We start from the raw sequence: 24,751 nt of genomic DNA, 5'->3' as shown, positions 1-24,751 counted from the left end.
CATAAGCGTCCTGTGAGAACCTTTAGTGTGAAGAAATTACTCAACACTAATTTCATTCCGTCTGAGGAGAGCAAATGAAGGGAACAATAGGATAACCTTGTCCACTCTCACATGCATGCCTACACCAATTTAGGACCCAGACTATCAAAAGTACCTAGTGGTTCCATAACAGCATGAACAGTAATGTTTAGTTGACATCAGGAAACTGTCTATCAAAGAGTAAATGTACTCATGTACTTCAGCTGGAACACAATAAACAAGTTCAGAGAGTTCAGGTACGTTTCTGTCTGTCTTACTCTTGTCTGTTCTAACTTTTTCCATAACCTTAAAGAGAAATCAAAGAAAAGTGGTTAAAAGACAGCATGAAAGGTGCCATAGGAAGATAAAAAAATACAGTTTTTTACAGCAGTTATCTTCCACACTTTGTCATAGATGTCATTGACCTCAAAAAAATAAAATGATCTATGGTATCTAAAATTTCCATTGTCATCACTTGCTTAAACTGTTATTTTATTAATAGCTATTATTTATTTTTCTGGGTACTAGGCTGTATTCAAGGGGATGAAATTTAAATCTGTTTTTAAACTTTATTCCCATCAAGGATCGTGTTTGTTGTTAAACATCTGGATTTTTATTTATCTTCTTGTAGTTAAGATATGTATTTTTAATTTTCTTCCATTTATATGTGTGTTTATTTCTATTTTTGTGATTTTACTCAATACTGTGATGTGCTTATGTGTTTTCTTCTGTGTTATAGTCCCATTTCATAATATTTTAATACTGAGTATTACAGAAACCACCTTCTATGTTGTAATTTTTGTGTATTTTCATGTTGTAGTTTTCTGCTCTGAATTTAGTTGCTAAATTTTAGACTTCAAAAATTATATACATATACACACACTTTAATATTAGTAATTTCCTTAAATTTTATATCTTCCAACACAGTTAAGAACCCAAAACATCATGAGTCTTGCAGCTGAAAGTACTACAATTGTATTATTCAAAAGCTCATTAAAAATATTGGGCCTCTATTCTGAACATGACACTATGGTCCACATAGGAATGAAATTGGACTTATATCTCCCCTTTTGGCAATTACACCACAGTGCAGCTTTTGCTGCTTTAAAGTTTGCTTATTAGGGCAAAAAAAGAGTTTGGACTGTAACTGCAGAAGACCTTGAATTTTCTGTGGGTTTGGGGAATTCATCCTGCAACTATAGCATGGAATGTATGTACCCATTGGAATACATGCATTCCAACTAAAATTTCTGACTCTGAATGACAAAAGTTTTAGTTCCTAAATTGATGCCTGTCCTCTTCAGATGCTTATTTTATTATCTAAAATTTGAACAGCATGAAAAAATGACAGCATAAAGCTTTGCTATCAGTCATGTTTAAAAGAAATAAAAATTTCAGTATGAGATTTCTAATAAGAGTAACAATATTTTTTTTGTAAAAGATGGTTCCTCATACTAAAGAAAAAAAAAAAACCCCAACAAATATGGAGATAGTACATACCATGGAGCAGATTCACAAAGAGTATAGATTATAAAAAGCATATTTATGGAAACGGCACTACGCAGAAATCAGCTAATGATCTATTACAACACTGTTATGTATTGGTTAAAAGATACTTTTCTTAATGTATGCCACCTAGCCTTGCAATTCTCTTCTCATCTTTCAAATAGTCACAATCCCAGAGGCTTTTTCAGGAAACTATTATTCTTACATAATGTATAAATAATTATATACATATATATAATATACTCATATAAAAATAGATTAGCCAAATTACTGGGTTACTAAGAAAAAGCTGTAAGACATGAGCAGTTTTTAGGCATGAATGTATATTTATGGTTATCAGAATAGATAATAGTATCAGATTTACAGTAAAAAGACATGAAAAGTAACATGAGACAATTTTTTAAGTATACATTACTATTATTTCCTGGTAGCAGGTGGGTTTTTTTTCCTTTTCTTTTTAAATGAAAACATGCAATTTTAAATCAAATTCTCCACAGCTTCTGTCTTACGATAATTGCACTCAGAGGGGATTTCTGAGTTTACTGTATTGGAAGAGGAATGTTATATATTGTTGCTTGACTAAAAGAGTAAACTAAAAGCTCTAATAACTTTTCTTGTTGGCAGAGAACCAGCAATGTGCAATATGTGTGGCTTATGGATTAGCTGGTATTTAATGTAAAAATACACAGGCATCATAAACAACCCCTTCTTCATTTTAATTGGTTTTACTTTATTTGAAATTGTGTGCACAATTCCTGCTAAAATACATAGCACAGGATGAAATTGAAAGTGGCCACAACAATAATGTAGTAGTTTATAGTTTAATTAATTCATTGCATCATAGCACCTCATTCATAGATCAGTCAGCCAATTTTGATCAAAGCATTGGTTTGCTAATGGCTAAGATTTTTCTGGATAGGAACCCATTACAGCAACACAATCTTTTTGAGTTTGTACATTTTGACTACACAAAGCTAGGAACAATAAAGTCATTGGTCTAAATGCTTAATGAATTTTAAAAACATTTGTGATATTAGCCCACAAGTTTTCTCCATTATGTATCCTTTTTTTTTCCCTGCATAGAGGTTGAAGAGTTTGTCAGAAAAAAAAATGTCTTTTATTTTAACTTTTTGTTTCTCCTGGAACAAAAGGAGAATGATAGCCTCAACACCAGGTTTAGTGAAGAGAGAAAGAAACAGAGCTTGAGACTAGTAGATTAACATACTGTATATTCAGAAAAAGGAAATTGCCTTAGGATGGATTTGAAACATAATAAATCAGTTTCAAGAATAAAACAGAACCATTTATTGTTATGCCACAAAGCCTCTTAAGGATATCCTGATTTATTTCTACTGTCTACATACAAAAAATGTAAACTGAGATGTTGACTATAATGGCAGAGAAACACTTTTTTAGAATATTCAGATAGATGGTTTTAACCAAGAAGCTGCCAATATCTATTCCCAGTCATCCTGTGGAAATCTTTCTGTGACAGACGGCATCCAGCCTGCCTGACATGAATTTTACCTGCTGTATATTCGCTGATTATTTCAATCACTGATACCTATCTGTATGTGCTTCTACATACATATCTTAGCCTATCTTCCCTTATCTTGAGTTATGGTGCATATAAAAAGCCTACTCTTCTGGCATGATAATGATAGTACAGTAAAAATCTTTATATTAGGACATTTTATTTCTTGCTTTTTAAATTTAATTTCTAGGCAGGATCTGTGACCTATTCTCTTTGGACATCTCAGTTCTTCTGGATTAACACGTCTCATCCTTCTGGACCCCTTCAGAGGAGGCCTCGACGCAGCTACAGAACTCAGTCCATCTCTTTTTGACCTATTCCATTTTTCCACTTTCTCATTTTCTCCATGGAATTCCAATTCCTTTGCTTTCATTTTTTGATAGAGTATTTTCATTTGCTTCTCACTTGATATTCTGCTATGCCAGCTAAATCTTTCCCTTCTTCTCTATCTACACGTTCTCCTACTCATTAACATGTTGTCAGTGTTCAGCATTCCTCCCTCACCTCACACACGTGGAGGTGCTATCTCTTATTCACCTCCTTTGGTGGCAACAGCCATGGAAGTGCTAGAGCAGGAAGGATGCCAGAATTTTAACTACTGTGTTGTCTAAACCTGAGCAGATGGTCTTGTAATCTCCTAGGCAGAGGAGGCTTGAATGTGTGATAGATAAATTCTTTGGGGTGAATTTGTGGGAAAATGGAGGGCTCTGAAATACGTGGTGTGCTGAGGTCAATGTTTTGAGGGGAAGCTGAGAGGTACTTTGACTTTTTTTCCTCCCTCTACTTAAAGTTTCACCCCAAAATTTAGCCATGACAAAGGTGAGGCTTTGGCCATTTTAATTTCACGTAAGCCTGGCTATTGTACAGCTAGGGATGAATAGTATTTCATCCTTTCTACCTAAAAACATAGAAGCTTTACTCACTAAATAGTGTCAATCTCCCAGTGCCACTGGTGTGTAACCTCTCTCCTAGGGGTCCTCTCAGAGCTGTCTGTGATTCAAGGACTGGTTTTGATATAACATGGTTGTGTAATCTTGGCTCAAACTTCTGAGAAAAATGGTAAGTTGTGAGCAAGAGCTGTGAAAAAGTACTAAGCTAGAAAAGAGGGGTGAAATGACAGGCAGAGGTAAGACAGGTATAGTTGGCATCTCAATGATTCCAGGAGAAAAACACTGACATGAGAAGGTATAAAGATGGCACATCAGCAGCACTGAGGATTAGCAATGGAGGCTGACCCTTTCACACCTGCCATCAAGCTGTCTGGCCAGCACAGACTTGCTGCAATGCTTTACTGGGGATGGTAAGCATATTAATACTTATTCTCCTTTCTTGTTGGTCCAGATTGTCTTGTGTGTAATAAGCCAAAAATAACTGCTTTATACTTTTCGGATGTGTACATCCTTCTTGCAGTGTCTTTGTTCATGGTAAAAGTTGTCCAAAAAAAGTGACACAGAGAAGGCAGGTTACAGACATCAGCTGAGCAAAGGCATCAGCCCTGTCAAGGCAAAATGTCAGGTGGTGATTAACCAGGAAGATTTACATAATAGCTACTGAGTGGGAAGCCTCTCCCTAGAAATCAACATCACTGAGAAAAATTTGGGCCATATAAATTCTTAATGTATGTAAATGGAGAGCTGAACACTTCACCATCGTTCTTCTCTCAGTGATTGCTAGATCACTACGCCACTAGTACAGAAACCAGGACTTTGTGCTAAGGAAGCAAAGAAAAAAAGATTGATTTACTGCATCAGTTGACTGATATGGCCTCTCCTTGCCCCAATCTATCAAAAAATACTGATACAATATAAAAAGGGAAATGCATTTTCCCATTGCAGTCATATTATACCTTAATTACAAGAAGTTGGATGCAGAAATTTCTAGGCAGACATTTTTCCCTCCTGTATTTGATATGACATCATCCATGATGATCCAGTGGGCACTTCCACCTACAAGTCCACAAATGAAATCCTGGCTCTGTTAGTAGCAAGGGCAGAACTGCCTTTCATTCAAATCTAAAAAGTCAGAAGACCACATGGATCTATGAACTACTAAGTATTTTATCAATGCTTGTTCATGTATATTGAAAATAATGAAGGTTTGTGCAAGTCAGCATTGCACGATGGCTGGGATGGATTACAGCAGGATCCATCTGGTTTAGCATTTTATAGTTGTTCCTACCCTTACATTCCCAAACATTTCTGAAGTAATTAAACTGGGATTAATTCTCACTATGCATTTGACTCTTTTTTCTCTCATTAAGGGATGCTCTTTTTTGGGGTAGCCAGATGTGACAAAACGTTTTGCATTTCAGAAGACAAATGTACCCAAAAGAACATCTGTGGTTGAAAAATGAAAACAAACAAGAAACAAATGCATGTGCCCTCTCTGAATCACAAGTCAGTATCTACAAAGCCATGAAAGAAACAATTAAGACTGAATGCAACTTTTATTCCTTGTATCACACAGTATTTCCCATGAGGTTGCTCCTGATATTTAAAATGTTACAGTGGAAACACACTGCATACTCTAATTCCATTTTCTATTTAATATATGTCATGATCTGACTCTAGAAAGAGAATATATCCATAAACAACAAGTAATTTTGTAACTGTGTGTTGGAAGTTAGATGATTTTAAGTTGCTCTCTGCAGTTGTGACTCAGGTTTGTCCAGACACTCTGGATATTTTTTAATTGATTATATCACAGTATAGATTTACAATAAGAAATGTATACATATACATTTATAAAGACATGTTTCTGGTGCAATGATAATAGGGGGTTTGCTAACATTCTAGTGTTTTCTAACAAGATTTGAAGCCACTTTTCTTTACCTTATTTTTATTGTAATGCCTTTAGTATTTCTAAGGTATAGGAAAAAAAATCCTGAAGTCTGTGTTTGCTTTTATGCAGAAGTGCTTTTTCATCAAGTATTGAGATTGCTATAGCATATGAAAGTGACTCAAGTAACAGTGTAAGTCTGCTCTTACTCCATGTTATTTCAAATACATTGAAACACTCAATTCCCCATTCAGTACAGCTTGACCTACAAAGATAACAACTTAGTATTGCCAAAGTATCCAAAGAAGACCAGTCAAATGGGATTCATCAGGAGAAACTTTTGAAATGTAGAATTCTAATAATGCAAGGTAAATAGGATCTAAGATGGAAACCAGAAATGCATCACACCTTTGCCTATTCAAACTGAAACTAATTGTTGAAATATAGAAACAATTAAGAAATGTTAATATTTGAAGCCACATTCATGTATTACGATATGAGAAGTTATTATATTTCTAAAACCTATAGTCAGTGAAGATACTGACACTATTTTCATCCCCAGAGAAAATAGAATACTTTCAGTGTAATTGCCCAAATACAGGCCAATGGTTTTCATGGTACAAGTTTGTTTCACAATGATTGTTATTGGAAGGACAAGAGGGAAGGAGGAGGGAAGGAAGGATAAGAGGGAGAGGTTGCTTGAGGTCTTTTTGTAAGCAGTGTTGAATAAAGAGGGGAACTCCAGCAGTTCCTCAGCACGTAAGGGGGAGGGCAGAGATGTGGAAGGATGGCAGCATGGATGCAGTGGCTGATTATTGCATCAAGCTGAATAGCTTGTGAGAGAAAATCCAATACTGGGAAGAGCAGTCGAAGTAGGCTGGGACAGGGGCATGCAGGAGGAGCAGGGGGTATAGGGCCTTTAGCACAAGGGAACAGGTGCAGCGAGACCCATACTGAGGCAGGATTCTCCTTCCTGTGTTCATTAGAGAAACTAGAAATCCTAATGCCACCATGTTCATGCTCTTGAATACCTTCAGAGTCTTCTGAATAAATCATAGGTGTGTCAATGTGATTCCACATCATAGGTTTTTTTTTTACCTGTGCTTTATTTTTTAAACTTGAGAAATCTAAGACAAAAGAAACTCAAGCTGCCTTACAAGAATGCTATTCTCTTAGAAAAGTCAAATACACCAGGCTTATGTAACACCATAATTAAGATTACACTTACTGCCTTAGCTCAGATTCTTTCTGTGTTTATTTGCATGATTTATTTTGTTTTCCAATCACCAAGATATTGGAGATCCTCATAATCTTTCAGATTTTTATCCTCACAGCTTCCTTGTGAATCTCTACTCAGCACTGGCAAGGCTATACCTGGAGTGTGGTGTCCAGTCCTGGGCTCCCCAGTACATGAGATATATGGAGCTACTGGAGAGAGTCCAACAAAGGGCCACAAAAATTATTAAGGAACTGGAGCATCTCTCATATGAGAAAAGCCTGTGAGACCTGGGGCTGTTTAGCCTGGAGAAGAGAAGGTTCAAGGGGATCTCATCAAGATGTACAAATATCTGAAGAAGAAGAAAGAAAGTAAAGAAGATGGAGCCAGGCTCTTTTCAGTGGTGCCCAGTGACAGGACAAGAGGCAATGGGCACATACTGAAACATAGGAAGCTCCCTTTGAACATCAGGAAATACTTTTTATCCGTGAGGGGGAGCAAGCACCAGCAGAGTTTGCCCAGAGAGGTTATGGAGTCTTTAAACTTGAAGGAATTAAAAAGCCATACAGAGAGTCCTGGACAACTGGCCCTGCTTGAGCAAGTGTCTTGGACCAGGTGACCTCGAGAGGACCCTTCCAACCTCAACCATTCTGTGGCTGTATGAGAATAGTACCTCACAGTTTTTCTCATTTCTGCATTTAGAAATCTGAGGCAGTAAGGAACGGATTCAGAGCACTTAAATTCATGATGTATCTTCCAGTTTGACCTCAAACTTTCCTTAGTAACTACAGGTTACCTATATTTGACCCTCTTCCATTCATGCAAGGAGGCTGAAATTAGGGTAAGAAGAACTTTTGCCACCTTAATATTAATATAATGTACTTTATAGTCCCAGTTTATAGGACTTACATACAACAGAGTTTGGTTTCTTTTTGTTTTTAGTTTCTTGTGCCATTATCTTCTTCATTTGGCCCCTGAATTACCTCTCATCCCTCATCTCCCCGTTGCCACTCCCCAGAGCCTCCCCAGCCCACTTGCCACCTGGCAGGCAGGAGAAGTAGGTAAGCCCCAGGGCTCTGTTTCTCTGCTGTTGACAACAACCCTGTGTGCTAATTCTGTCATGCATTCCATAGGCTTGCTATCACTGCTTATTATAAACTGTAGAAAATGCATGTGAAGACTTGTAATTTGAACCCCCATAACCTTGGATAAAGGTGAACTGATTTGTAGAGATGCTGCACATTGGCAGCTCTCATTGGCCACAGAGCTGTTTGTTTAAAAGTGCGTACAAGTCACTTTTAAAGCCAAACACATAAGGAAACATTAAAAAAAGATGAATGGCCTTGAAAAACAGAGCAAAATAACTAAAAGAAATGAAAATATTACCGACTGATTTTAACTTCATTTTCCGAAATAACAAGTGGCCATTTGAAGGTTAGCAGTGAGTGCTGAAAACCTTAAATATCACATATATATAACATATAAATAAAACATATATTTTACACATATGTATTTCCATCAATATACCTTTAGCAAAGTGAGCTGTCTCCAGTATTTGACACTTGTTATTTGTGATTTTATGTCTTGATTAAAATGTGTATGTTCATCCAGGTACAGTGTTTTGATATAATCTCTGACACACTAATAAAGATCTTGTACTACAATTTACTCTAGTTGCTTGTCACCTTTTCCAAATAGCAGATATTTAGGGCTGACTGGCTCTAAATTGCCTGTTGGAACACCCACTAAGTATGGAGCCCACAGTCTTAATTTAGGCCCCCAAGTTAGATGCCAGAAGTTAGATGGTGCGAATACGCCCCTTGGAGAACAAGCCCTATAAAGGAACAGTAGCTATGTATAGAATGCAGAGCAGCCTAATATAAATTTCCTGAACAAAAATGCTCTATGTCTATATTTGGCAAGTGAAAGCCGGCTCCTGAGAGTGGCTCACACCTCTTAACTCCAGCGAGAACTTCAAGAGGAGCTCTGCACCTCCCGACATCGGGCCTTAAATGATCAAGCATTTCAATCTGCTGCCATGCTCTACCTTGCCTGACCTCAAGCGGGGTTATTACAAGAACAGGGATTACACATCATTTCCCTCTACAGTACTTTGAATTATTTAATCAATGTGCTTTATTCTGCAAGCCGTTCTAACCGTGCTTGGGAGGGCTTAAATCAGAAGATTGCGTCGTTACATGAGCTATCCTTAGAGGAATAAAGCGCCCTGCTGTATTCTCTGTGGTAACAGTTAGAAAAAATGACATATACCAGTTAGACCCATGGCACTAATGATGGTTCCTAGTCTGATGTATTATTCTAATATTCTCCCAAGTTTCATTATGATGTCATGTTGATCATGCTGCTGTTAATAAATCTTGGAATGAATCACTTCCTGCTGGCAGGTACAGTAAGAGAAGATAGTGCTGCAGCTGACACCAGGCATCTGTCATTAAAACTGTCAGGAAGCTAAATACAAAAGAGGTTTACTGGCCAGATAAAAATTCCCAGAATTTTTAGCTTCTATTACCCCTTCTGTATCTCTTGCCGTTATGAGTAATGTTACAACAGCTACTTTATGAACATGAAACGACATTTTTTAAAGTAAAACAATGGTGAAAAAGGATGTAAACTTTTTTTTCCTCATTTTAACAGTATCATTAAAACCTCTCTCTTTCACCATTAACATTACAGAGACCATTTTAAATTTTAAAATCTAAAGCCACTACTTACAAAACAGTTGAGATAGTGTTTAGATAATAAAAGTAACATATTTTTAGCTTTTTTTTTTACATTTTTAATGCAACTGTATAATTGACTCTACTTATAATATTTTCCTTTAAAATGGAAACATTTACCGTAAGATTAAATTTTTGCTTTCTCATGTGTAAATAGTATTTAAATGGCTTAACAAACAAACCTTGCCATGTCTTTTAACATTCATTTTCAAAACAAGATATACAGTCTAAAGGGGAGACAGCAATTGAAAAAGAACTTGTAATGCTAATATAAAGCCAATTTATTCCAACATTAGTCCTAGAATTTCAGGACAGGACCCTATTATTTGGGTTCACTTGAGATTATCAATTTGTAAGTGGATTTCAATTCAGAATTTAGGGACTGTTGCCAAAGAACCTCTTCAACTAAATAAGAGGCCATATATAAAACCATTTGTTTTGGAACATTTATCCAGAGAGAGAGTAACCTTCTGAATTGGCCTGATTCCTCTTGAAAGAGAAAATAATAAATGCAATAAGGAACAGGTCTATAAATGGTGTATGTATTTTTTGACTCAGTTAAGAAGCAAACGGCTTGTGATTCTGGCTAACCAGAAGGAAAGCAAGCAAACAACCAGACCCGTGAAGAGGATGAGCTGTAGTTTCCTTGTTGTGCTGGCCAGGTCCATAGGACTTCAGCCAGCAGAAACAGTTCACATCAGCATCACACGCCCTGCTATTTAGTCCCATTTTTGTCATTGCCTTCCTCCATGATATCAACAACATTACTTAATTTCTCTTACACTTGGTCTCCTTTTCTGTAAAATGAGATGACGGTAATACATATCTCTCTGTCAGGAGAATATTTTTGTGAAGTATTCTGAGATCCATTTATATAAAGCTCTAAATATGTTTTATTGTATATCAATACAAAGAGAGGAAGAGTTTCAAACATCCTCATTGCAGATCTTGATAAAGGTTTAACAAAAGATAAATATGGTGTCTGTCTTCTGTGTTGTACATTGTTGGTGTTTTACAAAAATGCCAGTGTGAATAGTTCCAGCAAAGGGGCACTCTCTGGGCCATGTCACCATTCACCCTGAGAAGAGGATTTCATCCTGTGTCCTTCATTTCTCAGGATAAAATCATTTTCAGAAATTAAATCAGATTTTTTTTTGCGTTTTCTTGTTTTAGTATTGGAAACAGAAAACAAAATGTTTAAGGTATACAGGATTTCTCAAAACATGGTGAGATCTCAGCAACAAGGAATTATTTTCTTTCCTTAATGATGTCCAACAACATGAAGAGTTCATCCCTATTAGCCTTCAGTATCACCTTCTAGGCTTTTCAGTTATTAGCATAAGAAATTGATTTCTGTAATGGTATCTTGGCCAAGCTGCAGGTTTTTATAAATTCCTAGATCATAAACAAAAAAGGACCTCAGCAATCATCACCACTTACATAATGCAGATTGCAGGGCTTCCCTGAGGTTAGTTCTTGTCCAAACGACATGTCTTTTAGAACAAATGATTACTCCTGATTCTAAAAGTACTTTTGATAGAACACCTATCTCAAATGCTTGGAATTTGCTAAAAATGTAGATAAGGCTTTTTCTAGCTTCAAATCTAGCCAGTGAAAAAATTAATTTCTTTCTATTAGATTACAGAGCTTATGCTTGTTACCCACAACATCAGTACATGCCACAGACAATCTTACTCGACTTTTTATTTTATAAAGCAAATACATAGAGGTCCTCCCGTCTTCTAATGTATATTTTGCTATTCACTTGATTAAACACTTTATGAAATTTCTGTGTACTGTTTCTGTATCAATATTCTTCATGTAGTCATCAAACAGGCAAAGGAACATTGGGGAATTGTATCGACTACAGACTGAAGCAATGGAAGGACTTTACCTATTGCTTGATATAGGTCTGTGCACCTGAGGACCATATTTGGATTTTGCTGCTGCACTTTTCAATAAGAGTCCCTATTTATTTCATTGTTTATCAGTACCCTACATTCTGTGTCAATTGAAAACTTTATTTTTTTTTCACTAGATATTAATTAAAATAAGACAAGACTGACCTCTTCACAATAGCAGAAGTTTCATTCCACATGCTCATTTGAGATGTGTCATCAAGCTAGTACTTAACCCTCTTGATTTTGTGGCAAATTTTTATTCCCACATTTTTCAAATCAGAATAATTAACAATACTAAATCATTATCTTAGACTATTTTAAACATAAGATATGAACAAAATTTATCAACAGAAATTGTCTCCTTGTTAATATGAAACTATTTGAGGGGAATAATTTTCCTTTTACCTTTCTGATTGTCTTTCATTTTATTATCCTTGTTTAATACTGTATTAATTGAGGTCCATATCACTGTTGCATTGCTTTTCCTGTAGGCTTATATTTCCCAGGTTATGGATTTTCTCTATTTGTTCCAAGAAAAATAACAACCCAGCAGTGCTAATCCAGAGAGCTCCTTAATTTCAAGGCTCTTAGATGCAAGGTATCTACAGATGGTAGTCTGAACTTGTTTAACTTCAGTATCTGCTTTTTAACCTTTAGTTACAATTGAAACAGAAAATGTTTTTCCTCATCTTGCGATATAACTATAGCATTTGGCTTTTTCACCAGAACAGAAATATTTACTGAACATTTTTTCTTTTTGAGAATTATTACTACATTCAACTATTTCCATTTTGAGCAATGTGTATTCTGAAATCATATCTGTATCACAATGAAACTACAGGCCTGAGTTCTGTATGTTAATTGATGAAGCTATACAAACCAGTTTCAGATATTTTGAGTCAAACCTGTGAAGCTTTGTGCATCTTTGTGAAGTAATGAATATTCTCTGTGTGACAGATAATCCTAATTGATAATCAATATCTCAGAAATTTATATTGCTGTGAAATTAAGAACTATTAAATAAATACTTGTTTACAGATGCACATACAATCACACAACACACAATTAAAGTCACTTTCCTTTTATACCTGTGACTGACAGGAACTGAGCTCTTGCCTAAAAATATCTTTCAAAAGACTTCAAAGACCTTAGATTTTTTTTCAAGAAGTACAGAGATGTCCCCATTTTCCCTCCATATGCTGGGGAGATGTGAATCATTAAAGTTCAATTCATGGGTGTATAGCACCTCATGCAAATATTCACAGACATTATTTTGATTTGATAATAATTATGCATTTGCAATGGACATGTGTAAAGGATTACATGAAGTGCAGGGCTCTAGAGACTCACTACACTGGAACATGAAAAACAAATGATGCTAATTAAGATATGTAGGAAGCGTTAATGCATTTATAATGTCAAAGAAACTCCCCAAATTAACTTGAAATAAGAACAAAATAAGAAACAGACAACATTCACAAATGACTGGGAAACACAGTGCCATACAATTTAGGAGGAAACTGGGATAGTTAACAATAGCTAGAAGCCAGAGTGGTTTTGGATGCACCTGTGCAAATAATTTTTTCAGGGTGCTAAATATAGAAGATATATTCATGCTTGATATAAGAAAAGATCAGACCTTTTACTTCAAAGAATCTAAGGGGTATAAATAGGAAGAGAGAAAAAAAGAAGCATATATGTATGTGTGCGTGTGTGGTTTCAGTTTATAAAGATGCAAGTCCTTCTGACGCACAAAGGGATAAACTACCGACGGTCTGAAATGCTAAGAGGCAGGAACTCTGGCAACATGTATTTAATGCTGGATACCATGTATTTCTGTTTTCTTTATTGGCATGGCTGTACACATATATTATCTGTATGTGGTCTAGATGAACAGATAGCCTACACTTAGGGCAGATATGATTTCACAGTTTTATTCTTTTGAATTGATTTGATAGAAACCTCTCTCTTTAATTAGCAAATAAGACTGTTACTGGAAAATTCTTAAAAAGCCATTTATTCTGATGAAAATAAAATCAGACTTCTACATCTGAGCTATCTTGAAATTTTGTGAAAAGCACTGCTAGGTGGTTTGATACCACACTAACCTGTGACCAGTGATGTGATCAGCACAGAATGTTAAAGAAAACCTGAAGTCCAAGCCCTTATCCCATGACTTTTTGGCTCAAGTCTGCTTATCATGGTGTTTTGACTCCTAAGGAGGAATTCAGGGTAGTAGATAGTCAGATATACACGCTCTTTATAAACTGGAAAAAATATCTCCAATGTCAAAAATGCTTTATTTCCTTGCATCATTTTAAACAACATACAAGATATGACCAAAAGCCACAATATTTTTCAGAAAAATCCTCAGGAAGACGCTCCCCTGAAAGAAGCCTTTACAGCAGTGTGAAGATTCTACCTGGGTGACCAAAAGCCACTAGCCATGGATTACGCTGGGGCAGCACGGGAATATGCACTGGCAGGTCCTGAGCAGTGGATGGCCTTTGGCTGCCCCTATGATCCCACGCTGCAGTTCAATTTTCCATTTCAGCTTCACCCAGTGAACAGGGTCAGCCCATACTGTCTCCAACAGATCTGTATCTTAGATGCATGGCCATTTCAGGGGGTGCATAGGGTTCCCTTACATAATCCCTCCATTCTCTTTATTCACCTACTGTTCATTCCTTTTTACATCATGTATTTTCAAAAGATGTAATAAAAAAGCATGATTTTAGCAATAATTTAGTGACAGCTTTAATGATGTGATATAGCATCTTTTTAGTTTATTTTTAAAGCTTAAATTCCTCACCATTGCTGGAACAGGGTGGTGTAAATGAAAGTTAAAATGTTGACTGATGAGGTTGTTATACATCACTTCTGTGTGATGTAAAATCGTTGTGGCTGTTTTCTCAAGGGCTGTTCTTTTATGAGACTGAATTACATCATTGATTCACAGAAAGCATTTTTCTGCACTATCAGGAGGCACACAGGGTGAGAAAGAGATGAATGCCAGCAGCCAATGGAAGATGCTGCTTCTTAGCATTACTCCGTGAAGACATGCTCCTAAGGGCATGTTTAATTTTGAGCATCAGTGGCCCCACTAAAATCCAGAAGACTGGTCATGGGATTAGTGTTCTTTTAGGATGCCCTTGTATATTTGGGACATTTGGGGGGGGGGAACAAAGGCATTTGCAAGCAGATTTATTCCCCCCTCCTTCTCTCAACTTTCTCCTTCACAGACTTATAATGTGCTAAAACAATAGCTTCAGCTACCTTCCCTTCAGGCAACCCAAGGACATCAAGGACAGCAGTTTTCATCCTGCTCCCTTACTGCAGATATCACTCATCTTGCCATACACCACCATGTGCGTTCAGAGGGAAACTCTGTGCCCACCCCAGAATCACTATAATAATGCCTCTAAGCAGGATAAAGACAACTTTGTAAAGACAACTGATGCTTCTGATCATGTAAAACCCTTTCCTCCAAAACTCAGGATGACTGGCAAAGCAGAAACAAATTCTGTCACTAGCAGCATAGCATGGTATTTCTTAACAACAGCAAAAATATTACTAAAGGAAATTACATGAAACTACATGTAAAGGAATTACATGGTAGAAATGACTGAAGGGTATTTGATTGCATCCACATGGTGCAGACATTTCTTGCGGCAGTATAGAGTTCTGTCCTTAGAAAAGAAAACATGTCATAGCAAAAGGTTTCAGATACAAGAACTCATGGGCTTTTATATCTCCATCTATGATTCAGTTTTCTGTCATAGAATCATAGAATCATTTAGGTTGGAAAAGACCTTTAAAAACATCAAGTCCACCACTGATACACGGTCCACAACAAAGAAGGCAAAACCATAGCTCCCCTTCATAGACCATCAGGTCTTCAGAGGGACAGAGAGGAAAGGGTAGCAAAGAGAACACAAGGTCTGTGTGCAGAGCTAACTTTTTGGCAGACAGAACAGGAAAAGACAGGGATAGAAAGAAAGGTTGTTTGCATACGCCAGCTGTGCTTTTAGAGCTCCAGAACAGCATATGAGCTAATTGCAAACTGCCCTGCATGGCTAACTGAACTGACAGACAAAGAAACTATTTGGCAATCTGATATTTATATAAAAATCAAATTAAAGCTGTTTAAAATGGGTATAATACTGAAATGACCTACTAGAGCTCAAACACTCAGGTATCTCTGCTGTCTTAATCAATACACTAGAGACGCCAAGGTCATGCTTCAGAAGCAGCATACAAATTAGAGCCTGTTTCCGGTAAGGAAAATCACATAAAGCTGAAGAACTTATATATAGAAGAAAAAAACCCTGATGAAATCTACTACTACCAAAGCAATACTTAAGGCTTTGAAAATTATTGAATATTCTGTTAAACTAAGAACATGGCAACATTAACATTTATACTGGTGAGATGAATTTTGCTTCTCAGCACATTTCTCCTCCCCACAAAGAGTTCTGCGTGAAAGGCTGCAAGAGAGGGAGTAGGTACAAAGAACCTACTTTGATCAGGGCAGAGTCATATCTAACTAGGATCCTATATGAAGAAAATGCAAGAAGTAAGCCTATTCCCTGTTATAAATTGATGTCTTTTCTTCAGATCTGAATCAGTCATCTTGTTCTGTGTCACTGGCTCCCAAATATTTCTCTTCTATAAACCTTGTAGCTGATTAATTCACTGTCCAACCCTGCAGCTGCCTCTGTGAAATCCCTATTCTCCACCAGCTTTCTAATTCTTGGTGTTGTTGCCTCCTGCAGATCTGCTTTCTTGTACCACTGGCCTTCCAGAAGCACTAAGTCCTAAAAGAGGTCCAGTAAAAAAGCAGAAACCCATGCAACAACAATACAGAGAGTAGCAGATTAAGATGGAGGAATCGTTTCTTGGGAAGGATAATGCCTTCCTGTTCTCTTAATCTGCTTTGCTCTCTCTGTGCAGTAGCATGGACTCCAAGCTAACAAACCAGAGTGATCTTGGTCTTATCTATGGTGTAGGCTGGTATCTTCTGCTCTAGATGCTAACAAAAACCAAGTATCAATTTGCTCCCTTAAACAAAGGGAAGAAAATCTATAAAACAAAGTAAAGAATTCTATACTGGTTTTCTGCAGCGCTAGTTGTGTCTGTCCTTCCCTGGATGGGTGAGTGCAGGGGTGCTCCAAATCCTTGCATGCTCCATGGACTGCCTGACCTCTGCCTGAAGGGCAACTTGCAGACAGCCTCTCTACTCATGTCCAGTAGCGTACCAAACAATTCAGTGTGCTTGGACTTGAAAACCTGGGAAAAGAACCTCAATTCAAGATGCAGCATAGAAATTTTACCCAGCCAGGTTTTGCAAAATACCAAGAAACCCAGCTCCACTCCCTGCTTTTCCGTGCCAAGCCAGCCAGCAACCAGTGTCATACAGCTGTGGGCTACCACTGATCCCATTAGCACTGCTTGGCTCCTTATCTGCCTCTGACAGGATGCATGCAGCAATCTCTTGTTGAGCAACTGGTGGAGCTCTGGCCACTTCAAGTAACAGTCTTTGAGACTGACAGCCTTCTGTGCCCCAAGGGATCAGAAATACAGCTGGGAAACAATTTGAATCCTAGCTCTGACACTGCCTTCCTGTACAACATTAGACATACCGGCATTTTACCTGAGGGTGCTGCGTAGGTGACTGTGGAAAATAATAATGCATCATCCTAAATGCCCCAGAGACTGTCTCAGACATCCTAAGCCCAACTGCCTCAGAGAGAAGACAAATCATATTCTAGGGGGTATTAAGCTCTGAGAGATATCAGAGTGTTCATGAAGTCTAAACTGAGGACTCTTGCCAGTTCTATTTTGAGAATAAAACTCTGCTACCTTTTAAGAAAAGAGTTTGGAATGACACAAAAAGGAACTCTGAGAAAGACCCTTTTTCTTGCTGCTCTTTGCTACGGTTTGTCCGTTGAATGATGCAACTCAACCCCAGAGGACTGTAGTAGACTGAATCTTGAGAGGAGAGGCATATTGATCAAGGGCAACATGTCTACCTAAACAGCTCCAAATAATAGATCTTTTATGTTCTATCTTATGATACATAATATTCTTATATTCTGTGCCTTATATTAATTTATACTCCTATATATTCTGTTCCTGTATGCCATAAAGAAGCTCTATGGTTTAGCAGCATTAGGAAAGAGAGACAGTAGTACTTCTAGCAAAAATAATTTCAGTTTATTCAGAAAGATCCACCAAGTTTAAAAGACATTCCTACCCCTTTAAAAAGTGTTTTCTCTGTGCTTCTTTCCAGGAGCCTAAGGACAACAGATCTGTTTCTCAGAAGATGAGAAGGATGAAAATTCAAGGGGAAAGCTACTCTGTTGAGCATCAGAGGAAAGAAAGCAGGAACCTGAGATGTCAAGAATGAGAAAAATACAGAGAGATAAATATGAGGGATTAGAGGAGTATAAGACAGGTGGAGAACAGGGGTATGTCTGGAGTGACAACAGTGATGGGAAGACAGTGAGAACTAAAAGAAGTTTCATGTCCTTCAAACTAACTTTGTGCTCAGAATAGCTTCAAGTGGAGATTAAGTTGCTGTGCTTCACTGAGACTGATTGCTATTTATAGACCCATATTTGTCCTAGTTCTGCAGCATTTATGCACTTTTTTTCTTACATTAGAACAAACAAACAATAAAACCTGAAAACATTTGTTCTCAATGTACAACGTACCATGGAGAACCTATTTGACTTTTAAAAATGTTATTTTGATATTGAGCTACTTTCAGTGACTTTTAATGATTTCTAGTTAGGTAAAAGACATAAAGGTTTGAGATCACATAGTGTAAAAATTGCCATTTCTAAAATATTTTTAAAAATCAGATTAATGATATCTTGACATTAAGGGTTGTGCTGCTTATTTTTACAGAGAGAGATATTTTAATTTTATAATTTTTTTCAAGCTTTTGTCTTGTGTCTACAAATGACCATCACTGTTCAAAAAGTTGATGATTTAAAGGTATTTCTATTATTTCTTAGCACAAACGTTGATAAATATAAAAACTATCAATTTAATCATAGTTCTAGCTTACAGGTTTCTTTTGAGATTCAAGGTCATTTATGAAGTTATTTAACTGTACCATATATCAGTTTTTAATCAGAAATGTTCATCAATCAAAGATAGAAGGCTGTGAATTCACCAGGAAATATTTCTTTTTTTTTTTTTTTAAATATTCCAATAATAAATGGAGGAGCTCAGTTTATTGGTAACCTGAAATGAAATGAAGCAGTCATCTTGAAACTTTCTATATTTAAACCTTCAGATGTTTACACAATCAGAAGTTAAATGAACAATTTAAGTACATTTTACCCTAGCAAAAAAGAAAAGAAAAAGGATCTGTAGAAGAAAAGAAAGCTACTGTATTGGGTTTGCATGGCAAGGTTTTGGTAGCAGGGGGCTACAAGGGTGGCTTCTATGAGAAGCTGCTAGAAACTTCCCCCATGTGAAACCACGCAACTGCAGACAGAGAGAGGAGTGAGAATATGTGACAGGAACAACCCTGCAGACACCCAGGTCTGTGTGGAAGGAGGTGGAGGAGGTGCTCCAGGCACCAGAGCAGAGATTCCCCTGGAGCCCATGGTGAAGACCATGGTGAGTCAGACTGTCCCCTTGCAGTTCAGGGAGGCCCACGGGGGAGCAGATCTCCACCTGCAGCCTGTGGAGGACCCCACGCCAGAGCAGGTGGATACACCCGAAGGAGGCTGTGACCCCGTGGGAAGCCTATGCTCGAGCAGGTTTGCTGGCAGGACTTGTCACCTCACACAGGACCCATGCTGGAGCAATCTGTTCCTGAAGGACTGCACCCCATGGAAAGGACCCACTTTGGAGCAGTTTGTAAAGAACGGCAGCCCATTGGAGAAGTTCGTGGAGGACTGTCTGCCGTGAGAGGGACCTCACGCTGGAAGAGTGTGAGGAGTCCTCCCCCTGAGGAGGAAGGAGCAGCAGAGACAACGTGTGATGAATTGACCCCAACCCCACTTCCCCATCTCCTTGTGCTGCTCAGGGAGAGGAGGTAGAGAAAAAAATCAGGAGTAAAGTTAAGCCCAGGAAGAAGGGAGAGGTGGGGGAAGGTGTTTTAAGATTCAGTTTTTATTTCTCATTATTCTACTCTGATTTGATTGGTAATAAATTAAATTAGTTTCCCCAAGCCGACTCAGTTTTGCCCATGATGGTAACTGGTAAACGATCTCTCCCTGTCCTTATCTTGATCCATGAGATTTTAATTATATTTTCTCTGAAGGAGGGAGAGTTATAGAGCAGCTTTGGTGGGCACCTGGCATCCAGCCAGGGCCAACCCACCACAGCTACAATGAGCAGAGACAAGTGTCTTAGGTTGTGACAAGTGATCTGCATCAGTTGCTAAGAATTTAATAGTGGCTTCAAAGTTAGGTGAGACAAGAAAGGCTGAATTTGTCATTGGCTGAGAAATCCACTCTAGCACAAGATTGTGTTTTCTGAAAGTGTTGTAAGATAATATTCAACCTGAATAAGGAGGTGGGACTGGCAGAAGGGAAGCACTGGAGCAGTAGAGAGGGGTGGTGGGAATGAAAAAGTTGGGGAAAAGGATGTGAGAAGAGCCAGGGGTAAATGCAGAAATGTAAGATGCTTAACAGCAGTCAGGAGAGTTGCCTCAGAAGGATAAGCAAGATACAGTGCTAGGAGAGTTTAGATGAAAGGGTATCTATAATAAATTACAATATGATAAATTAGGAAAAACATGGGTCTTGTTTCCTGTTTAGGTGATTTATTACCTTAGAAGACTGAAGGCTCATCTTGTTAGTGTTCCCATGAGGGGACAGAGGTGAAAAAGCCTTATGCCTTACTATTCACTCCACTTTGAAGGAAAATAGCTACAACCACCAATTTATCCCCTGTATTTACAGCAGAAAGTTGTGCTGATTATTTTTGGTAAAAAGAAAGATGTGGTCAACTGGAATGATGCCTAAGGATTAAGTAATGTAATAAACTATTGATACATCTTTTCACATGTAAAGAAGAGGAAAATGAAGTGTTACGATAGCTTATATCAAACATGAGACATATCCAGCCCTCTGGACCCTATTTGAGAAGCACTCTGCTCTCTACTCTGACTCACCCCTCTAGTTTGTCTCAGGTATCATGAGGAAAGAGACAACAATGGGCACAGGAAGACATAGAAAGACAACAAATGGAGTGAGACTTCAATAAAACAAAGGGAGAAAACTGAAAACAATAGAAAAACTGGATACATCTAAAGAAAAATTATTTAAGCCAATCTAAACCAATATGTCTCGTCATGGGAAGAGAAATTTACCCTTGATAAAAGCATCTTAAAATCCAGCATGACTTCTTCCTGTGAGCTCCCACGTTTGTTAACTAAGCCATGTGGTCCATTGCGATATGTTATTGTAACCCTTGATTTTCTCTATGATTTAGAGATACTCATCACACTCATATGTTGTGGTTTTTTAGTTTGAGAGTATGAGATCCCTGAGGACCAGTATCTGAGGGCCAGGTTCCCAGATAGTGTAAAATGTTGGAAATCCATTGACTGCAGAGGCAATTCTGTCTCAGTTGCACCATGAAAGTCTAGTCCTTGCTGCCTGGCACTCTGCAGGGTGTGCAGAGTAATAACATCACAACAATGTCCGTCATTTAGGGTTCAGAGGATATCATACCATTCAGGGGGGAAAAAAAGAAATCTACACTCTGTAGCTACACCAATTTTTCACTCAAGATAAAAAAAGATTTTGTTGGATGCATGAAAAACACAGTGAAAAACATGCAGTAATTTAGGCTCAATCTTCACCAATGTTTAGATGTGTGTCTTGAGTAATTTTCCTAGAAGACTTCCCATTTAAAAAACTACTGTCAAAACATTTTATGATGTTCTGGACTCTCTGTTCTCTGTGAAAAATCTACGGAGATATACTAAAAAAAAAAAATACTATAAAATTTGTATGAAAATTATAGTTTAAAATTGCTTTTGCCCTTCCCATCTTTTTACAGCATTTTGAAGAACATCTACAGTTATTTCGTCATGTCAACAAAGTAATCTTAAGGGGAAAAAAAATCTCTGCAATCATTCCTTATAAAATGGTTATGCTTTCATGCTGTTTTTGTAACAGTCTCCATAATAAAAACGCACAGAAATATTACTGCAAACATTTAAGGTCTTTTCAAAACGATTTCTAGGAATGGGTGCATTACGCTCATTTGGCATAATACGGGATAACAATCAAGCAGGGAATTGAGTATTTTTCCTTGAAAAATCCTTTCACTTCAAAACCAAATCTAGGAAATCCATTTTTTTGTACCTGATTGTACTATAAAAGGCAATCTCATGAAGAAAATATCCTGTAAGACATGTTTTACATTGAGTCTATGGTATGCGATATGTGGTAAAAAACCCAAACCCTTAAAATAATAAAAGGATAGGAGATGACCTTTTTATGTGCTCATATATTAATGGATTTTTAGTTATAATGCTAATACAAATAAAGGTCATACAAAGCTAAGATCCATAAAATGCCTTACCATAACAGTCATATTTGAGGGATTTATATGATTAACATTACATAAAAGTGACTTTCCCTTTAATGTACTGGTATTATCATTCCCACTGAGAATGACCTCACTTTGAGATATCTTATCTTATTAAATCTCAACATTTTAGAATACACCCCCTAATTTGCTTCTTAATGTAATTTTTGAGAAACTGTAATCCAGTGACTGTTACAATAGCGCTAATGCTTCCTTTATGCGTCTATAGGTGACCTGCCCATACTGTTTACCCTGAAACCAAAATGAAGTTGCCTTCCTCCAGCAACTTGTATTGTAACAGAATTTTCTGTTTCTGTGCCACAGTAACCATAGCACAACAGCTATTTTAAATATCCTCAGTACTAAATTATAGCATTCCATACCTGGAAGGATAGAAAGTGAAAGACTCTTTTAGAGCATATAATAGAATAAACATACAGCTATATAAATGAATTTGTAATTTTTTTTTATCAAAGTCAAAACCCAAGCAGAAGCAAGGTTTTAACTTATTAAACCTTAGGTTCTAAAATTGAGTCCTAGTATTTACCAACCTATAATTGTATAGTTTCTCAGCCATTACCAATGAAAAAGGAAGTCTGTGAAATTAAAGAATTCAAATGAGAAGCACACCTCAAAAAGAGGAGAATCTCAAAAAATATAAGCAGGAGCAAACAGATTCATAGCAGTTTAGTTGTACTTCAGATACCTCTTGATTTTCTCCCCTAAAAGTATACTTCCATTAACCTATTTCTCTACAGAGCAGAGCAGTAATAATTCTAGAGCACAATCTACCTTCCCAAGTAACCTAAAAGGGAGTATGGACAGAAGGGAAGACAACTGTGTAGCTGCCTGGAATATAACACATATTGCCTCTAGCAAAGGAACATAAGGAGCTAATTACCTTGAAGGTGCAAACTAATCAAGTTAGGGTGATAGCCTGCTCACGTTATTCACATGAATAGCCCAGATGAGGTTACTGAAAATAGTGAGAAGTTGCTGATGAAATGGATTATAACATTTAAAGGCATATGCCCAAAGGGGTTAGGCCTCAGTCCCGACCCCCAATCTGTCTTACTGGTCCTAAAATTCAGATGTCCCCTCTAACACTGCATCTGAGCTGAACCCTGTGTGTTATACAAAAAACATATTAAATTGTTCTTTCCCCATATGTCTGTGGCAACCTGCTGCTTTTCCAGCTGTTCACCAATCCCAATATGTAGCAACTATCTCCCTGCACGTAAAGCCTGAATAAACAAATCTGTATATCATGGGTATGGGTTCAGCTGGACTCATCTGTTTTACACATGATGTAGTCTTTTGGACTGTGTGATTTATCTGTTGGGGACAGAAAAGGATCTCGAGCACCTCTCTGAGAAGGGTATCTCATGCCCAAAGGGGTAAAATCATAATGCCTTGAAGAAAAGGATTGCTTGTGGTTGGTGTCCGCTTTGGATGGCCAGCTCTGCACCAGTTTCTTGTAGATTAGGACTGTATGGCCTTCCTATTTTTATATATGCAGTAATATTGAAAAGCGAGGCTTAGAAAAGTTTGGATCAATGCATAAAAGCCTTTCTACTCATTTAGAGAGAAATAATATTGTTCGTTTCCCAGAAATGGAACAACTCTGATTTTCCTCTCCAAGCTGTTTTACACTAATGTAACTTCCTTCAGAAAAGTGATTTACATCATCATAAAGAGGAACAGAGTCAATAACTACTGAGACAAATAAAGGAAATCTTAATGAGGCTCCTGTGTGCATTTTTAAAAATGTCAGGTGAATAATCCCAAGAAGGGCACAATTATGCACCATTAAAGGCTGCTTCTACATCAGCCTGAAAAGGCTGGAGGAGGGTTGCACACCCCACAGCTGGGGCAGACAAGTACGACTGTTGCTTGCACTTCTCTCCCTACAGAGCAAATGCTTGGCCACCAAGCATAAAAACTTTTTGCTCACTGGGTAAATGAGTTGAGATGAAATATAAGGGGAGGGGAGTGCCTTTGAACAATTCACCTTTTTCCCAGCCACCACACTTCAAAAGAGTAGGTACTCTTGCTCTGCTGAAGATACTGACCTGGCACTTTTCATAATGGGTAAGAAAGGAAATAAATTGCCAGTTTCTCAGCTGTCTGTATGCACTGATCTTCCCTCCCACTTCTGTTTGGCAAGACCAAATCCAGTATCATAAAAGTTAGTCTTTCTTTTTGCTTTCTATTTTTTTTTCTATGTTTTTATTGTTGGGGGCTTTTTTGCATATTCTGAAAATTTAAAGATGATCAACTAATGCAGCAGATCAGACAATGTCAACTGGCATACCATCGAATTTGGAATAAGGCAATCTATTCTGCATTTTATTCCTCCATCTGTAAAGAAGGAACTGCATTTCTTTAATTGTCTCTCACGTAGGTTGTGGTCTCCCTACAGAGCAAATGCTTGGCCACCAAGCATAAAAACTTTTTGCTCACTGGGTAAATGAGTTGAGATGAAATATAAGGG

At 37.5% G+C, this 24,751-nt stretch overlaps 1 protein-coding gene across 1 annotated transcript in view; it reads right to left on the bottom strand.

The window, feature by feature from the left end:
- The window catches only part of KCND2 (potassium voltage-gated channel subfamily D member 2), a 278,364-nt gene that overhangs the window by 173,284 nt on the left and 80,329 nt on the right, over positions 1-24,751 (bottom strand). The window lies entirely within an intron of this gene.

This window comes from Egretta garzetta, unplaced genomic scaffold, assembly GCF_000687185.1.
Source record: "Egretta garzetta isolate BGI_Z169 unplaced genomic scaffold, ASM68718v1 scaffold64, whole genome shotgun sequence".
In the NCBI taxonomy this organism is placed as follows: Eukaryota; Metazoa; Chordata; class Aves; order Pelecaniformes; family Ardeidae; genus Egretta; species Egretta garzetta.
Note: the sequence above shows the minus strand (reverse complement) of the source record. Positions and strands in the feature narration are given on the sequence as shown.